We start from the raw sequence: 19,135 nt of genomic DNA on the forward strand, positions 1-19,135 counted from the left end.
ACAAACCGTCACCAATTACTTTTCAAATTGTTCTCCTTGCAAATTCATTACTTTCAGCACTGTGGCGTTTAACTGTTTTCGAGTCAGCCATCTTTCTTCACAAATCTTCCTTATTAATTTTGAGCCCAGAAATATATTTTTAAATTTGTTACCTTTAGATGCGTACGGTTCCAATGAATTTATATCCCATACTTGATTGATAATTCTCTCCAGCAATCACACATTTCTTATTTGACTAGGTAAAATTGTATCACAGTCATAAGGGGATTTCCGTCACACATCCAGGGACATAACCATCAATCCACAGTTTAAAGGTAAATTTAAGTTCAAATTCCCACTGCACATTAAGTTACAATTTAGAAATGACTCACAAACTGTGTCCTCAGGGTAAATGTCTAAATTTTCACTTTTTCAGAATCTGATATCGTTGTAGGCAAGTTGCTTCCAAAGAATTGGATTTTAATCTTTTTTAAATCAATCCAAATTTTGAAATCCAGTACGTTTTCTTCCAGTAAGAGAACCTGATACTTGTACATACACACTGTATCTCGGTAGCCTATCCGGTTTCCTCAGTAACCACTAATGTATTTCACATTTAAAATTCAATTTGTCGTCTTTATATAAGTTATGTGTGTGAGCTCTTCAGTAGCTTTCCTCAATGTTTTGAAAACTTTTCAGCACAGGTTTTTGTGACAGACCTCAAATGTCCATCACAGATTTCTCCACAACAGGTAAGCACTAATTGCCTACTTTCACCTGTACTTGATATCTCGTTAGTCTCCAGACCAGGTGAGGAGATGGATGATACACGTTTAAAACTACTGGGTTGTTCGGCTGCTTGAGAAATCGCTGGACCATGAAAATTTTGTATATATATATGTACTGGGTAAGGAACCAGGTGTATCTATATATACAGTACCTATATCACCATTATACCTATACACTCCCATCACACACAATGACGCTCCTTCAGGAACCGCCAAAAGACACAGGTATCCTGATTGTACTGTAATCCGATCCAGTTCATCTATGAATGGGGATGCTCAGTTAAACGAGAAAAAACGAAGAAAAAATAAATAAAAACTTGTTATCGCATTAATCAGTTGTATGTATACATGAATACATCCTCTGTTTAAAATTCCATACTTTCGCTGCGGACATAATTTCAAGGTCCACCTGTTTTTTCCCTGTCCATAACTCGTTTACATAAGAAGGCTTTTCTTCTCAGTAAACTATCTGATTATAAATATACCTATACTTGCGCGTTAAAACCTCACAATCTACTTGCAAAAAAATCACCTTAAAAAGTAGATTTTCTTTCATCTAAAAGGCCTGATTATAAATTCACAGGTATATAAATGTTACAGGTCATTGATAGATTTGTTTCTGTACTGGTAAGTCAATCTATGGTTGTATTGTCTCCGACAACCAACTAGTGAGAGCTTGGTCCATCAATCTTAGCCAGCGTTGATCTGTTTTTATAATCAGTCTTCTTTGGCACGGATGGAAAATCACAATCCATCTTCTTTTCATCAAATTATCCAACTTCTCAAATTAGGACACAAACTTTTTGAAATAGAAATCGTACAAACTTTGAAAATAAATGTGACACATATGTGTAGTAATGTTCTTGCTGAAGGTATAGATACAAATCCTGTAATGTGATATATATCTACACAATTATCTCTTAATGTTTCTCACAGGAACCTCCTGATGGTCATAAGACTTTAATTCCTATCTCTGTTTAATACATGGGTAGGAGAACTGGCCGTAATTTCACGGCTGAGTGAACAATCCTAGTGACCAGATGTTCCCTGGAGTGTCCTCAAGTGTTTGAGTGGACAAAGCTGACCAGTGGTCTGAGAGATTACGATCTTTGAGTCATTACGACATAGCTAGACAATCTAACAAGCCTGGTCGTAAGGCTGACACATTTGTAGATTTGTAATATCCTATCAACGCTGATGGTCAGTTTGATCAAACTGTCAATGTCCTTAGAGATCGGTTTCTGACACATTCTGGCCAAATGACCAGTCACATAATAACATCAGCTGATCTGTTTTCTAACCAATTCCAGACAAAATGGTTCACTGGTCAGTCACATGTTATAAGTAATCTTGACCAGATGATCTGTAACAGTCAAAAGCGGTAATTAAACAGAGACCTGTTAGTAAGACCTAAACCTGATAACACAGTGCCTAAGGGGAGTTCTGTTACATCAGAGCGGGCATTTTCATTCTGCACAGTAAAGACAATTCTCCTTATACATGTATATAGGTATATAATTGTATAATATAATCAGGCTATAGGGAATTAAGCTAATCAGCTTGATCAGCTTTTTTTGAGAAACAGGAACTCATATATATATATTGTACAAATAAAATGTAATATTGAAATCAAGAGTTTATATTGTCGCCCTGGTAAAATCCACTCCCTACCGACTTGGCTAGGGTGAAATTTCTCTCTATAGAGCGCAAGACTAGTTAACTAAGAGGTCCCTTGTTTGACCCCAAACGGAGGCATTGCATGGAGAAATAATTACCCCTGTTACAATATATTGGAAATGCCAAGACTATATGTAAATCCTATAAATTACATTTTCATATCTAATAATTTTCTTAAAACTTTGAGCGGAAATAGTGTAAACTTGAACGAGCATATAAAACCAGTCAATAACCAAGGGAAATTGAATGCCTTATTTGTGGAGTAATATTGTATTGAAATACTGAAAACGCCTCAATCTTCTGTAAGCAACCAGTGGTTCAGTGAAGGGACACAACTCTTACAGATAAAAGCATCAAGGCCTCATATCCGTCCAGTAATACTGACAGAATATTGAATTAATTAAGTCAACTCATGGAGAGCCTAAACCACTGAGATGACAGGTTCTAGGTAGGGGTGTGATGATTAGGTGAAATAGACATAACTGATGTAAATATCACGACTATATATAGAACTAGACATTCGTCAGTAATTTACCAACCAGCCTCAGGCTATACCGTAACAATAATGAAGTTATAACCATAACTACTACAGTTATCTGAAATTTTAACATAGTTTTTCTTCGCTACTACAGATAGCAATCTGGAATTTCAGTATATTTTCTTTTGATTAAATGAAAAGAAAACATACACAGAATGTTTTTCCCCCTTCTTTCAACTAATAGGTAACAGTATGTAATCATATATCTTTCTCAGGTAAAAAAAAACCCAGGTAGATGTTCACATATACCTGGAATGTGTCACGCCCCATAATCCACCTTCAGGCCGGTCACTGAGTAATGACCCCCGGACATAAAATACATCAAAACCCAGAAATAAACAAATTGTCAAAAAGTACCCCCATTTAAGAGGATGATAAGTGCTATTTATGTAGATTTGAATGAGGCCCATGTCTATTGTTGTTCTTTTTCTGTCGTTTACTGATATACTAGAAATGTGTCAGGATATATAATGGTGGCTGTGATTGAGCATTCCTGGTTGGTCCTTTTGTGTCACCTAACAACCTGACAGTTAGGGGGAGGTTAACAAATTTTATGTGACCTTATTTGACAAACTCACAGCTGTTCATATCGGGAAGAGCTATAGGTCAAACAAATAAATGTTTCATGATCATTATTAATGAAAAGAGAGAAGTACAGTATAACTATAATCTAAACCTGGACTTGTGAATAAAAAACCTTGACAAAACATATCTCAGTCCGTCTTAAACCCTGTGTAATACAGGAACCTGTATAAACCAGACCAGCAAGCTATAAAATCCTATATAATCCATATATGTGTCAATGTTACCTACCACCTGTCTAAATTGAACACTGTAAATACAGATACAAATAGACAGCCTTCTATTCCCATCCTAAATCTCTTCCTTCACTGACCCTAAATTTCTGTCCTTCACTAACCCTAAATCTCTGTCCTTCACTGACCCTAAATCTCTGTCCTTCACTGACCCTAAATCTCTGTCCTTCACTGACCCTAAATCTCTGTCCTTCACTAACCCTAAATCTCCGTCCTTCACTAACCCTAAATCCCTGTCCTTCACTGACCCTAAATCTCTGTCCTTCACTGACCCTACATCTCTGTCCTTTACTGACCCTAAATCTCTGTCCTTCACTGACCCTAAATCTCTGTCCTTCACTTACCCTAAATCTCTGTCCTTCACTGACCCTTCACTGACCCTAAATCTCTGTCCTTCACTAACCCTAAATCTCTGTCCTTCACTGACCCTAAATCCCTGTCCTTCACTGACCCTACATCTCTGCCCTTTACTGACCCTAAATCTCTGTCCTTCACTTACCCTAAATCTCTGTCATTCACTGACCCTTCACTGACCCTAAATCTCTGTCCTTCACTTACCCTAAATCTCTGACCTTCACTGACCCTTCACTGACCCTAAAGCTCTGTCCTTCACTAACCCTAAATCTCTGTCCGTCACTGACCCTACATCTCTGTCCTTCACTAACCCTAAATCTCCGTCCTTCACTAACCCTAAATCTCTGTCCGTCACTGACCCTACATCTCTGTCCTTCACTGACCCTAAATCTCTGTCCGTCACTAACCCTAAATCTCTGTCCTTCACAGACCCTAAATCTCTGTCCTTCACTAACTCTAAATCTCTGTCCTTCACTGACCCTACATCTCGGTCCTTCACTAACCCTAAATCCCTGTCCTTCACTGACCCTACATCTCTGTCCTTCACTGACCCTAAATCCCTGTCCTTCACTGACCTTAAATCTCTGTCCTTCACTAACCCTAAAATCTCTGTCCTTCACTGACCCTAAATCGCTGTCCTTCACTGACCCTAAATCTCTGTCCTTCACTGACCCTAAAATCTCTGTCCTTCACTGACCCTAAATCTCTGTCCTTCACTAACTTTAAATCTTTAAGGCTCTTTTCTCCACTAACGCTCCTCAATATTTTTTTCTTAATCTATTTCTTTAAGTATCCCTCTTTTCCTCACTATCAAATTTCTCTTCTGCACTCTCCTTTTCTAAATCTATTTCTTTAAGTATCCCTCTTTTCCTCACTATCCCTCCTTCAATTTCTCTTCTGCACTCTCATTTTCTAAATCTATTTCTTTAAGTATCCCTCTTTTCCTCACTATCCCTCCTTTATTTTCTCTTCTGCACTCTCCTTTTCTAAATCTCCCTCCTTCAACTTCCTTCCATCAATGTCCTGCCCTCAATATCCCTCCCCAAATCTGCCTCATTCATTGTTGTCCCCAAATCTTGCTCATTCATTATCCCTATCCCTCCCTTGATCAATTCCCTGCCCTCTATTTTCACCTATAAATCCCCCACCCTCAATCTATCTAAATTATGTCTTTTAATCTAACTTTTCCCCTCAATCCTCTCTCAATCTCCCTCACCATCCCTCTCAGAAAAAATCTGTTCCCTGTTCACACCTACTCAGATAAATTCTGGGTCAAATCTATATGCAGTCATTCATCCCACTTTTCAGCTCCGAGGCAGCAAATTGCAACTTGTGTGTTGATTGGTTCAATAATTGATATAACCATGGAAACTAGACTGATTGCCAGAAAAATTGCACTGACCTTAAAGGCCAAAATATCCTGACATTGTTCCATACATAGTGGGACTACGTAGTGAACCTAGGACTAGAAGTAACAACTATATAGGGCTACTTTTAACCACACTGTACCTTATACTTACTAAAACAAAGGTCTTATATCCAGTTTTTGACAATGTTACAGCTTATCAGAAATACCAGGCCCTAATTTCACAAAGTTAAGGTTGAGTAGCTCCACAAAGCTGAGGAAGAATATTTTGATGATGTATGTAATTTTATTACAAAACATAAATATCAATGTGTAATTGATTTTGGATGATGGTGACAGATTCTCATTTGCATGTTTAAAGATAAAATTCTGTACATGATGAATAGAAAATGAGTAAAGGAACTCCTTTTTGTGACAATTACTGCACCATAACATCTTGTACTTTCTGGTACAATACTAAAATACATCTAGTATAATAATCCTCTTGCAGATCTCTGACAATATGTGTATAGAGACCACCTGGTTATGCCGATCACCTGTCTACAAAGACCATCTGTATGCTAAAAGGTGATTTTGCACTTTACATTAAATTAAGCGCTCAAGACAGGTTCGACTAATTTCAATTTTTGTTATGTATAAAATGGATGCTGTGGCTAAAAATCTGGTGTCTTTTATCCAACAATCAACAACTGTCAAAATATTATGAATTGTAAATAAAATGTGACACGATTCAGAAATCAGCTTAAGTCAAAATCAGTTATCTCTTACATTTTAAATATACTCAAGGGGGTTGGCGACACCAAATCCCTTGCAAGTTGAAAATCCAGTGCAATTCCGATGATTACCACCATGGAAACTTCAAGTATACAGATTTAGTGTTTACTAAACTTTCTGTAATTGGTATTCGTTTGTAGGGAAACCATGTAGAACTATATAATCTTATCTTATTTATCACTGGAAAGGAACATCATAACTTAGCACTTTTATAACTAATTTCAAAAAATAATTCAAACCCAGAAATGTATTGATTTTTCCATAAAAATACTGTAATTCAATAGTTTAGTCTCAAGAGAAAGGAAATTGAATTTCTTGCAGAAAATATCCAAAATTTAAGATAAGGGATGTATTGATTTACTTCGGTGTTTCGTGCCAAATCATGCTAATAAAAGTATGGCTATTCAAACAAAACCACATTGTACAATATCTGAATTTTGGATCAATATCATTTATGAAATCAACAAAAAGGAAAAAGGATAACACAGGTTTTTATAACATTGAAAATACTGTTTGATTCTTATGTGCATCTTGTCCCTACTGAAATGTTATAATTGAATGGTCCATCAATGGTGATGGAATATACCACTATCACAATAAGGGATGAAAAGTGTACCTGATGTTTCTGTATAGACGTGAGAAGTGTGAAGGATAACAGTTCTCAGGTACATATGTAAGGTCATTAATCACCATGTACATTATAACGATGAATGACTTTTTGACACATTTAGATAAAATAAAATTATATCAGTCAACAATCTTATCAGATGTCTTTTTCCTGCTTTTATTATCTAGATTTTTATAAGTTTCTTTATTTGTATGAACGCGATTAAATCTGTTCTTAGCACAGGTGATCAACATTTGATAAAAATAATCTGCTTGTGATCATTATATTGTTTATTTGAACAGGTGTAATATTATATATATTCCTAGTATGGTAATTAATCCCTGTAAGTTCATTTATAGCTCCTACCTAATATTTTATCACTCCCATTATGATATTAAAATGATATTAAAGGACCTGAGGACATTATGTCAGCCTAGCTGGATAAATCAAGCAGCAGACTGGATATTAGGAAATACTCTTTTACCCAACGGATTGTTAGCAACCAGAATCCCCTACCTGAGAGCGCCGTTCAAACACCAAAACTAAAAACATTTCAAAATGACCTCAATAAATTTTGGAGAAGTAATAAAAGGAGATTCACAACAACACCAGAGTGACGTCACATCAGATACACCATTACATAGTTTCTATCTACTCAACACTATGACACAGAAGTGTCAACATCATGATGTTCTTGATTGTCCCACCCCAGCCTTGCCTCAAGTTGAGGGTAAGATATTCAGGAAGCTCATCCCAGGGTTGAGAATTCTTTGGCATACTTTGCCCATTGGGGATGATCTCTAATCTCGTCCATTACATGTTACATGTTAGACAACAATGGATATCAGCATTTGTAATCTTGACTTTCATCTTCTGATGTGTATATGATCACTTTTGTTGAAACTTTGGACAGAACTCGCTGCCTTCCTCACATGGGCAGGCATTCCTATAGGACATCACGGAATCAGACACGACGTGATGGATCGCCAGGCTTCGTAATCACTGTCTGAGTAGATATAAGTAATGTTGTTGGTTGATGTGAGGATGGTTTATAAATTCAATAATACTTTTTATTACATAATGTACTGTGTTATCCAGTGAATATACCCATGTCATATTTTTTTGCGTATTAACCCATGTAATATGACCTATCATCACTGTGATTGGTTATAAGTTTCAATTGTGACGTCACGCCTAGGACAAGTACAGGACTTACACACTGGAGTCAAAATAGTGGCTTTTTACATTTCATGGTTGAATGAAAATTGTCGTTTTACACGAATAAATGCCAAAACTCTTGATTATGCAGTAAAAAGGATCTTGCACTCATCTTCATTTCATATGAAATTCATGAAACTCGTCACAATTACTTATTATTTTTTTATTTGGTTATTTCCCTCCAAATCAAATAACCATTGTTTTCACATCATTACAACTGGTAAAATAAATACAATATGTTTTTTGTGACTGCACATTAAACACCATACATTTTCACACATTCCCACCCTCAGATACATTTACTATAGGTTACGGCTACTGACCCTGAGACACCCGGCTACTGACCCTGAGACACCCGGCTACTGACCCTGAGACACCAACAGTTATTTTATGTATTGAAATTTTCTGTTTTCATTGTCGCCTCCAACAAAACATCAAACACTGAATAAATAATTTCCTACACAAGGTCTTTAAATCGCTTCCGATTGACTTGGTCACCTTGGAACAAACATTTGTGAGAATTATATATTTTGTGCTGTTTTATTGTGTTATGTCTGTATATATACAAATAATAGAAATCTACTTCATTCATTTCTCACACAATTGGCATAACAGAAAATACATCCATACAATTTTTTTTCATTTCTGTTATCAGTATAACAAAAACTAAATCTATCTATACTTAATCTTTTTTATTGATACATTTACTAATGTAACAGGAACAGCAAAGTGGAATGATGAGGCCAAACCTGGATTGGACCTAAAACCTCCCAACTCGACTCGGATTCTCTAAGCTATCTATTCACCAGAGATTGACCCAGTACAGTCTGCTACAGTATTTTATAACACTTACTAGATTTTAAATGATGTTTTATTTTTTCTATATTATATGTGACATTGTACACAAAAATCATCATTAATATTTTAGTTAAGGCCATTAACTAAGATATCAAACAGACATTTTAACATGTTTTCCTTAATATCATATCGCTTCATGAAACCTTACTTATTAACCCCCCCCAACCCCCCCTCACACTCTCTTAATTTTTGATTTTTGGATCACCGGTTCTGTACCCAATGCTAACCTCCCTCACAACAAACCAATATATAAAGTCTGGGTAGAGAGATTCACCTTTCTATTATAACCTTATACAGTACATTATGTTGGTGAACATATAACAGAGTCTTATATATCTGTTACTGAAACGTCACCCAGTTACATCCTACCAAACCACACACTGACTCAAGTGTTCGTAGGAAATGCCAGCACACACAAAGTATTGGCTAAATACCAGCTTATTTCAGCCTAACTGTGCGACAGAAAAACACTGCGGTGCAATCCACAAACAATGCTGCACCGTTACCATGGATATCCATGTCAGATCATGACGGATACTTACTATTTCTGGAGTAAACATCGCACCAATGAGGAAATCTTTAGGGTTTAAGCCATATAAATGGTGTTTAAGCTGAGGCAGCAAGCCAAGGCGATCTCACACACAACAAAAGCACACTGGCATAACCTAAAGTAAGCACTGAAATCGACAACCTTCGTTTATTCTCTTTATGGCCGAGTATTGATCTTTCCCGATATATTTGCTGCGCGTAGCGTTTGTGGAGCCAAGCACTATACAAATATCAGCGGCTCTGTGGTTCACCGTTACACTGGAGTGTGATCAGCCATCCACAGTCGCGAGTGAATGGTCCGTGATCGCTGGACCACAACCAGAAAAGGAAGCATCATGCATGATCTGGAATCCATTGTTCAGAGATTTGTTGTTAGGAGTGCTATGTCAAAGTATAGACAACTTTAACTGAAACCAAACCAACAAAATATTTAAAACAAATTAGTAAAAAGTGTCAATTTAATTGGTATTTTTAGGGGGGATGAGTGTTTTCCCCCCCAAGTCATTTTCAATATAAAAATAGGAAATTTGGTGACAAAATATACATTATTTCATGAAACTTTCACAAACAATCGTCTGTAAAGCTAACCAGTCAATTCACATTGGGTCATTTCTTCACAGTCTCAGCATCTTTTAAAACCAACAGTAAATGGTCCATTGAAACAAAGTTCTTCTCCAATCACCCCCTACCCCTACAAGGTTTTACTAGAATGAGTCTGGAAATATAAGAAGGGTTAAAATGTTGATCGACAGATGCTGAGCAGTCACCCATTGATCGCTGGCCCAGTTTAGTATCCAGCTCGAGTAATCACTATTGATTTGCCAACATTTTTTAGCATTAGGGGAATTCCGCCGACCTCTGTATGATCAATACTGTTAGGTCTACAGTCTGTCCACCTCTGTACGATCAATACTGTTAGGTCCACAGTCTGTCGACCTCTGTATGATCAATATTGTTAGGTCTACAGTCTGTCCACCTCTGTATGATCAATCCTGTTAGGTCTACAGTCTGTCGCCCTCTGTATGATCAATCCTGTTAGGTCTACAGTCTGTCGACCTCTGTATGACCAATACTGTTAGGTCTACAGTCTGTCGACCACTGTACGATCAATACTGTTAGGTCTACAGTATGTCGACCTCTGTATGATCAATACTGTTAGTTCTACAGTATGTCGACCTCTGTACGATCAATACTGTTAGGTGTACAGTCTGTCGACCTCTGTATGATCAATCCTGTTAGGTCTACAGTCTGCCGACCTCTGTATGATCAATAATGTTAGGTCTACAGTCTGTCGACCTCTGTATGCTCAATACTGTTAGGTCTACAGTCTGTCGACCCCTGTACAATCAATACTGTTAGGTCTACAGTCTGTGGACCTCTGTACGATCAATACCGTTAGGTCTACAGTCTGTCGACTTCTGTATGATCAATACTGTTAGGTCTACAGTATGTCAACCTCTGTACGATCAATACTGTTAGTTCTACAGTCTGTCGACCTCTGTACGATCAATACTGTAAGGTCTACAGTCTGTCCACCTCTGTATGATCAAAACTGTTAGGTCTACAGTCTGTCCACCTCTGTACGATCAATACTGTTAGGTCCACAGTCTGTCGACCTCTGTATGATCAATACTTTTAGGTCTACAGTATGTCGACCTCTGTACGATCAATACTGTTCTACAGTCTGTCGACCTCTGTACGATCAATACTGTAAGGTCTACAGTCTGTCCACCTCTGTATGATCAATTCTGTTAGGTCTACAGTCTGTCGACCTCTGTATGACCAATACTGTTAGGTCTACAGTCTGTCGACTTCTGTATGATCAATACTGTTAGGTCTACAGTGTGTCGACCTCTGTACGATCAATACTGTTAGGTCCACAGTCTGTCGACCTCTGTATGATCAATATTGTTAGGTCTACAGTCTGTCGACCTCTGTCCGATCAAAACTGTTAGGTCTACAGTCTGTCCACCTTTGTATGATCAATACTGTTAGGTCTACAGTCTTTCGACCTCTGTATGATCAATACTGTTAGGTGTACAGTCTGTCGACCTCTGTATGATCAATATTGTTAGGTCTACAGTCTGTCGACCTCTGTATTATCAATACTGTTAGGTCTACAGTATGTCGACCTCTGTACGATCAATACTGTTCTACAGTCTGTCGACCTCTGTACGATCAATACCGTTAGGTCTACAGTCTGTCGACTTCTGTATGATCAATACTGTTAGGTCTACAGTATGTCGACCTCTGTACGATCAGATGCTGAGCAGTCACCCATTGATCGCTGGCCCAGTTTAGTATCCAGCTCGATTAATCACTATTGATTTGCCAACATTTTTTAGCATTAGGTGAATTCCGCCGACCTCTGTATGATCAATACTGTTAGGTGTACAGTCTGTCGAACTCTGTATGATCAATACTGTTAGGTCTACCGCCTGTCGACCTCTGTATGATCAATACTGTTAGTTCTACAGTATGTCGACCTCTGTACGATCAGATGCTGAGCAGTCACCCATTGATCGCTGGCCCAGTTTAGTATCCAGCTCGAGTAATCACTATTGTTTTGCCAACATTTTTTAGCATTAGGGGAATTCCTCCGACCTCTGTATGATCAATACTGTTAGGTGTACAGTCTGTCGAACTCTGTATGATCAATACTGTTAGGTCTACAGTATGTCGACCTCTGTATGATCAATACTGTTAGTTCTACAGTATGTCGACCTCTGTACGATCAATACTGTTAGGTGTACAGTCTGTCGAACTCTGTATGATCAATACTGTTAGGTCTACTGTCTGTCGACCTCTGTAAGATCAATACTGTTAGGTCTACAGTCTGTCAACCTCTGTATGATCAATACTGTTAGGTCTACCGTCTGTCGACCTCTGTACAATCAATACTGTTAGGTCTACAGTCTGTGGACCTCTGTACGATCAATACCGTTAGGTCTACAGTCTGTCGACCTCTGTACTATCAATACTGTTAGGTCTACAGTCTGTCGGCCTCTGTACGATCAATACCGTTAGGTCTACAGTCTGTCGACCTCTGTACGATCAATACTGTTAGGTGTACAGTCTGTCGAACTCTGTATGATCAATACTGTTAGGTCTACAGTGTGTCGACCTCTGTACGATCAATACTGTTAGGTGTACAGTCTGTCGAACTCTGTATGATCAATACTGTTAGGTCTACAGTGTGTCGACCTCTGTACGATCAATACTGTTAGGTGTACAGTCTGTCGACCTCTGTATGATCAATACTGTTAGGTCTACAGTATGTCGACCTCTGTACGATCAATACTGTTAGGTCTACAGTCTGTCGTCTTATTTCTGGCCCCATTGTTAGTATCATATTTCTCCAGCTGTGCAACATCATTCATCAAGGTCATTCAGGATCAAATGATTAACATGAGCTGTAGACATGACCTAAGATAATAGTAATTATCGTACACCACATCTTAATATTTAGTAGTGTTTGTATTAATATTGAAGATAACAACCAGCTAATATTTTACAGCTGTCATTTTTTGTATAACTTAAGAATATCTCGGAATTGAAAAAAAAATGAAGTTCGAAAAAGAATGTAATCTCATTCATAGGTATTCACTATACGGTATCTATGCTGAAACTGATAAATGAGAATCATTTACCGAAAAAACCCTTTTAATCTTAAAACCTCCATCTCCATTTATAAATAATTTTAAGAAATAGTCTAATAAATCCAAAAAATTACAAAAGTGTTCACTTTTTATGTTTTTGTTTCACATAATATATTTATAATCACTTAAAAGTCTTATGTTTCATACAGTAAAATAACCTAATCTCAGAGAATCCTATGAGATGACCAGCATCAATTGCAGGGGAGATAACTCCTCATCTCTTGTGTTATTTAGCAGCTTGAAAAAGTTATAAAAAAGTATCTTTACTAATATATATCAGTAAATATATGAATTCAAAAAAAGGATGCTCTGACAGAAAATGAAAAATATAAAAAGACTAAACATGGATAAAAAAAAGAGAGTAAATGACTGGGAATTAATGATAAGATTATTTTCCAAAAAGCAAAAACGATCAAAGAAATAAAAAATGATAAAAAAATCATGTTTATCTTCGATGATGTTCGAATGAAAATGGTATAACTAAACTCATGTGGTGAGGATTTGTCATGTCATCTTTCACTTGTTAAGATTGTCAGTTTTAGTGACTTGTTGACCTTATGCATTAATCAAGCAAGTAATGAGAAATTAAGTCTGTATTGATTTCCTTGTATCCTCTTTAAACTTAAACACTGCAATTAGAATTTCTAGTGCCACAGGTTTTTTTATGCACTTTTCCACAGATCAATGAAACAGTTTGCCAGTAACACTATCTTTGGTCAAAATCAAAGTTGTTTCTGAACATTTATATGAGAACCTGTCTGATCTGACACAATGATAATCACCTTAACAATCTATACAATCGGACAGGATCAGCCAGAACGATAGATTATTTAATTATCTATATACAATTATTGATTTTTCTTACAAAAACAGGTAGTGACAACCTGCCTGTGACCATGCACAGACTGATGCATCACATCTTACACACAAACCTGTCTAATCTGACCATACAGATTGAAAAACCTGTCTAATCTGACACACAACTAAAATAAACAACCTGTATATTCTGACATTATCTGAAAAACCAGCTTGTAGATACAGTGAATCCTCTATTTCTGACACATTGTAAAATCTACAAACAACGACAACCTGCACAATCTGAAAATTCCTAGAACTGAAGACACATACAATGAAATCAAGGAAGGGAATTCATCGATAATACCTAACATAAAGAAGAGTGACTTAAAACCATTAAAATAATCAAAGACAATTAACCTATTGCAAGAAATACCTATGTATACTTAGGTTTTCTCTGTAAATAAACCAGTAATATTTACCCAGTCTCTGTAATGGGGCTGTACTGAGAGTGTCGCCATGTTCCATACAAGTGTTAGTGCCTTAGTCAATCACATTCTCGGCTAGTGACGCCCTAGGCTTATCACAGCATTAATCCACAACTTAGCTAATTATCCGTCACCTACTTCAAAACCCTAGCTCCAGGTGGCACACCTGTCACCGTTCAGCTAACGAACAATCTCTGTGACATTTCTGCACCTAATTTACTGCCCTGTACAATTTTAGGACTTTTTATGCCTAAACAGATGGCCTAAAAAATGTACACCTAATCTTTTGCTCAGCGGTTTTAACCTGTGCTATAACAATACACTTTATACCTCTAGTGTAATGACTTGAACAAATTCCACCGACCCGCTAAATTCTACGGACCTGCTACTTCAATAGAGTGCCACCATGACAATTTGAAGACAAAAGGTGAAAAGTTGTTTGAGCCAGCACTTCCGGTTAATGTCACAGTTTCTGGTACTGTGTGCAGTAAATGTTCTTCGTCCCGACTTTAAAAAAAATCTATTTTAAAATAATACTGCTAATAAAGGAGTGATAGAATAAACTTCAACATTTGCAAAGCTTTTTTTTCATTTGTCCTTAAGTTCTGGCAAAATTCCCTGTTTTTAATATTTTAATCTATTAAAAGTTAATTGAAAATATTCTGAAAATGGAGCAGTTCTACTTTCATAAATAATATAATCAATAACCAAATTCATACACACCTTTAATTTTAGAATTCAATTTTTATTAATTATCAGAGCCTGAGAACATTTACAGGACTTTACACTAGATACCATAACCCCCCTAACCTTTTATGACAGAAGAGCTCCAATTATCCTATCATCGGGCACCTGTCATTCTTACACATCTTACGCATGACAAAGTGGAGATAGACCTTTTTGTAAACGGGTGGATAGTCTGATAGTTCAACTGAAAATAGGACTTTTCTAATAAAAAATGCTTGAGATTCTTTTTAGTTTAAAAAAAAAATCTTTAAAATTGAAATGAAATTTTAGTTAAAAATCCTTTAATTAGTCTAAAAATATTGAAAGATACAAAGAAAGTGTTGTATGCATCCCTTTAAAAACCTTAAGCATGATACTGATAAAATACAATCCGCATGTTATTTATACTTCGATAATTTTGTTCCCCTAAATAGAACAGATTACCAGAGTGTTGAAAAGTTCTGACACTTACAGGTGCATAATGCGTTAACGAGGCTTTGCACACCTGTGTAAGGAAAGTAAACAAGATATTCTGACCACACACACCTGTACGAAGCCAGTATATATCTCCACCTGATCTTTATGTTTCAGAAACTTTAATAATTGAAACAAGAAACAATTAATGTACAATACCAATCATAAGGAATCTGCCAAGTACAACCATTTCAGAGTAATTAAGATTCCTGATTTTCACTGTTTTTCTTCTTTTGAAATCAATTAATCAATGCATAGAAAAGCTGGAACTTAAGAATTTTACACTTTTATTTCGTTAAATGTAGGATTTTTAGACATTTTGTCAGGTAATTTATTTGAACAATCTGATATATACCAGTATATATGCTACATCAAGTTACGGGGCAGATCTGATTTTCTAAGTCTCATTTAAGCATTGAAATAGCGCGCATTATGATTTGTTTGCTTGCAAAGCTGTGTCATTCAAATAGATCATAAATACCATACAAAAACAGTTCAATACTTATATTTACATTTCTCTGCTTCTTATGTTCTTTTTTAACTTATAATTTATATTTAAAATTAAAAATGCCCGCCTTATCGACAGTCCACACAATTTTGTCAATAGTTTGAACAGCGTATTTGTCGCGTGCTGATTGGCAAACAAAGTAGTACTTTGAAATTTTAACAAACACTTCAATTTTATTCCACAATTCAGTATCAATACAATTGCATATGATATGTCTATAGGGTAATTTCAGTTTATCAATAGAACTCTGAGCTGAAAGTTAGATTTGAAATTGTTTCGATTTTTCCCCGGAACAAATTTCCCGCATGGACAAATACAGTGAACACCATAAATCCGACCTTGCCCTCCACGAGGGAGTTATTTTTGGAAGTTAATTCGAACTTTTCTCTTTGCTCATTTTGTGAAGAATCCAGGCGTGAATGTATTTGTTGATTGTATGGGAACCTGACAACAGTCGGTAGATTCTATAACAGCATCGTTATTTGACATGTCGTTAGAAACTGAGGAACCATGGATCCGAGACGCGTGAAACTGATAGCGTTTGAAGTGAGTGATCTTGCGACGGAGCACAGGTTCGTTACAAATGTCTGAAATGTTTATGTGTGCTGTGACTCATATCAGTAGGTGTGTAACATATGTGTCAGTAGGTCTATAGAATATGTGTATTTCAGGCATTTGTAACGAACCCCTCATGATCAGTGCAGTGTAACAGACGATATTTCTGATAAATTGCATGAGCGTTAAAATTGTTTCCATTGCCGGCATTGGTGATTTCAACCGATGTGCATTTTGTACGATATTGCAGACCTTGGTCTTGTTTTCGTTGTAAAACAGTGTTTTTTTAATTTTTAATTTTGCACATAAATTTACAATGACATTGTCAAATCTCACAATGCCCAGCGATATTTTAGCAGCCTTCATGTTTATTTATATTGGATATTGTAGTTCCGGTCAGTGTTGTATTAATACGCTAAGAATTGTGTCTCGTGATGCATGGTAATTAAAGTCCCATCAACGACACAGCTTTCAAAGAGGCTATATAGTAACAATGCCATGCAAATGTAAATATGGTTCATGAAAAGAGTTTTAGTATAGATATATATATAATAAAACACTTGAAGAACATATCTTGCTTTAAGTGATTTTGTCCATCTAGGGATTCATTAGGCAATTTGCTTTAACCGTCTGACAAGCCCCAAGATGGCAAGGCACTAGTGAGATAAAATCTGAGTGTTTTATTTCTATTTCTACAGTGACACGGACATGTAGATTTTTATATATTGTAGTTAATGCTCTTTTCATTTTATATTAGTCCTGATCATTTGTTTAGTTGAGATTAAAGTACTTTTATACTACAAGATTTTGTTATAGCCTTATTATTTGTTTGTTTATAAAAGGTGAATATATATAATGTATGTCTAGAATTATTAGGGTAGAACTAATCTTATTATTGTATATATAAATGAATGTTGTTTGTGACCTAGGTAATCGCCACTTAAGGACTTATAGTCCGAGATACACCAAGGCTACTAGTCCATGACGGTTATAAATCTACAGAAAATTCTATTACATTAATGAATCCTGTTTATGTTTGTTTGACCCCATCAAGTTGAACTAATTTTATCATGGAAAGGATATACATATATACAGAAGATAGAAATGTCTTGACACAGCTTTGGTGTTAAAGAACACATTTTCATCAAAGGGGTATGATTACAGCCTCTAAACAAATCTACTTGCTTCGAAGAGTCGCGGTACACTTCTTATCCCGGACTCAATGACCATTTTTTTTAAATTTATTGATCAAATTTAACACTTAGGCACTTATCATAAAAAACTGTTATAATTTTCTCACCCATTATGACCCCACTTCAATCTAATACACTTAACTTACTAGACCTGTGTGATCACTGATGTTTAATTACATTTAAGTGCCGATACAGTGTACGTTTAATTCAGTTTCCATGGAAACAGACTTATAGATATTTTATATATTGCTTCTCATTCGAATCATTCACATAATTTTGATCAACATACATATATGTTTGTAAAATGTATTGGATGAAAGAACCGTTTATTTTAATGGCTTTCCTCCAAATGTCTGTACTTCCTTTCAATCTCGAGTAACAATAAAACGTTCCTATACCGTTTCTACCAAATACTGATGTAGAGATCAAGTGTGAGGAGTTATCTCCCTTTACCTGTTATGCCTTATCTATTGTCCTCTAATTCATTCACTCAGAAACAAGCACTATAAGACACAGGCTAATTGATATAATACAATTAGAAAATCAAAATTGGGGCTCAGCACCAATTAAATATACTTGCAATAAAATAGTTAGTTATATGCTAACTTGAAAGTTCTGGAAAGTGATTAACCGCCTCGATCCCCCCTATCAGAGGTGTACACGTTGACACCTTAGGTGTATGCTATGTGTCTGAATGCAAATAAAATACATCACATTTTTAATGCAAAACAGCCAAGCCACTGCATCATCTTTTGGAATATAGATGTAAAACACTTAATACTACTAGGCTTGACATGCAATAACTGACAGATTCACAGTATTGGTTTAATTAGCTCTTGGGACATCCCCCAACTCTAATTTCCTTCATTTTCAGCTCTTATCAGAATATTAAACAAGAGGCCCATGGGCCTTAATGGTCACCTGATATATTTATACAGAGAGTTGATTTTGTTTTTAACATGAACAGAAATATTATTCAAAGTGACAAAAAACAATAAAACCACCTTACTCAATATCTAGCATACAGATTTCAGACTAAAAAGGATTTGAAACTAGCACCTCTGATTCTTAACAAGGAAAATGAAGAAATTTTAGCACACTGACTCCTTTGAGCCCCACCCTACAGCCCTTGGGGGTAGGGCTGGCTCAAAATTTTCAAAGTATCAAACTGTCAATTCAAGGTTATAATTCCAATCAAGTTATTAACATGTAAT

At 36.2% G+C, this 19,135-nt stretch overlaps 1 protein-coding gene across 6 annotated transcripts in view; it reads right to left on the reverse strand.

The window, feature by feature from the left end:
* Nucleotides 1–19,135, reverse strand: part of LOC110447016 (septin-2-like) — a 59,393-nt gene that overhangs the window by 18,066 nt on the left and 22,192 nt on the right. The window lies entirely within an intron of this gene.

Source organism: Mizuhopecten yessoensis, unplaced genomic scaffold (assembly GCF_002113885.1).
Source record: "Mizuhopecten yessoensis strain PY_sf001 unplaced genomic scaffold, ASM211388v2 scaffold3111, whole genome shotgun sequence".
Classification (NCBI taxonomy): Eukaryota; Metazoa; Mollusca; class Bivalvia; order Pectinida; family Pectinidae; genus Mizuhopecten; species Mizuhopecten yessoensis.